Source organism: Myxocyprinus asiaticus, chromosome 48 (genome assembly GCF_019703515.2).
Source record: "Myxocyprinus asiaticus isolate MX2 ecotype Aquarium Trade chromosome 48, UBuf_Myxa_2, whole genome shotgun sequence".
Lineage (NCBI taxonomy): Eukaryota > Metazoa > Chordata > Actinopteri > Cypriniformes > Catostomidae > Myxocyprinus > Myxocyprinus asiaticus.
In genome coordinates, this window is record NC_059391.1 from 30,039,483 (window position 1) to 30,041,624 (window position 2,142).

Consider the following 2,142-nt stretch of genomic DNA (forward strand, 5'->3'; position numbering starts at 1 on the left):
CGCCGAGAACTGCTGGGCAAAGTCCTCGACGGTGTCGCAAAACAGGCCAACCTGGGAAATGGGGGCGTCAAGGAACTGTGTCTTGTCCGCTTCTCCCATCTCGACCAAGTTGAGCCAAAGGCGGCGCTCTTGGACAACCAGGGTGGACATCGCCTGCCCGAGAGACTGCACCATGACCTTCATTGCCCGGAGAGCGAGGCTGGATGCCGAGAGCAGTTCCTGCATCAATTCCGGGTCAGAATTACCCTCGTGCAGTTCTTTTAGTGCCTTAGCTTGGTGTACTTGCAGGAGAGCCATGGCGTGTAGGGCGGAGGCGGCTTGTCCAGCGGCACCATAGGCTCTAGCCGTCAGGGACGACGTAAACCTACAGGCCCTGGACTGGAGTCTTGGGCCCCCACGCCAGGTGGCGGTGCTCTAAGGACACAAATGCACCGCGAGCGCCTTGTCCACCTGGGGATCACCGAATACCCCCTGGCCGCTCCGCCATCGAGGGTAGCGAGAGCGGGGGAGCTGAAAGACTGGGCCCGGGCAGTAAAAGGTGCCTCCCATTATCTTGTCAGCTCCTCATGCACTTCCGGGAAGAAAGGAACGGGGGCGGGGCGTGGCTGTGGGCGGCGCCCCGTGTCCAGGAACCGATCGTCAAGCCGCAAGGGTTCAGGGGAGAGTGGAGAGTTCCACTCTAGCCCGATGCTCGCGGCCGCCCGGGAAAGCACGTCGGCGTGAGACTGGGCGACCGTTCCCGAAGGAGGAAGCCAATCCGAAGCCTCTGCGTCAGACTGGACGAGCCCGCTCTCCGATGCTGCACTCGATAACTCATTGTCTTCTAGAGCTCTGAACGAGAAGTCGAACTCGTGCTGAGACGAGCCGCCGGTCTCGTGTGAGAGCCCGATCGGGGCAAGCGAGCGTGCTGGAGAATGGGAGGTCCGTGGGGCGATACCCGGCGGAGGTGGTCCCATTGATGTCCCCAAATTTCCCCCAGTGCTAACCGACACGGCCTCAAACCCTTAGGTAGAAGGAACGGTGCGGGGAGCCGCTACGTTGCCATGGTCATGTTCTCGCAATGAGGACATGACTCATCCATGAACGATGTCTCCTCATGGGCAGTGCCCAGACACGTAAGACAGCGATCGTGGCCATCAGAAGCGGAGAGATAACGACCGCAACCAGGAATAACACACAAACGGAAAGGCATCTTTAAAAAGACGTTCCGTGTGTCCCGCTCTTTCAGAAAGAAAATATACTCTTTTAGAAATTACTCTTTTAAATGTTCTGCCGAAGCGCCCAGGGGCATTCTCTGCAAACCACAGAGCAGAGGGGGAGAAGCCGCTGAAATGTGCCGTAAGATCCAGCAGACGAGGTGAATGAACTCGGCGGATGAATTCAGCTCAATGAATAGAACCGCTCGGCTCCGAAGAGAAAATCTGAATGAGTGGTTGCATACCAGCTCCTTTTATACCCGTATGTCCAGGGGAGTGGCATGCAAATTCCACTCGCCAATTCTCATTGGCCTTTTTAAAAAAAAGCAGAGGTGTTTGGGGCTCCCAAGAGTGACCCCTAGTGTCACTACATCGACACAACGTCGAGTGAGTGACAGATAGGGAACAAGTTGTGTTAGCACAAACAATGGTTTGATATTTTTTACATTTTTTTGTTTAAGAATTATTTTTTACTTCATCATTATTTTATTGTTTGCATTTTTCTGACAACATGCCCCACTGTAGGACATACAGTAAACTGTATCATTTTTGTCTGGACTGTAATGCTGGAAAAGCTCAACAGCTTTTTTGAAGCAAGAAATTAAAGTCATTTTTGCACCACTAACGTCACCAAACAGAAATGCAAAAATAATCACTGTATTCAAAGAGATTTTAAAAAACTTCCCAGTCTTCCATTGGTTGTCCAAACAGATAGTCCCACCCCAAAACTCATTATTTGAGACGCAGTGTTTCCCGTTTTAGGTGAAATTATGAATGTCTTATAGTGACTGTATCTCTGCATATTAAGCTGGTATTTAATAAAGTATTTTAACACTGAAAAATGACACACTTCAACTTTAAGTGTTAACTCTATACAGAAAACGACTTTCCAAACTAAGCCTGAGAAATATGCACTGAAGTTAAAAAGTGTGACAACTAGCCCCAG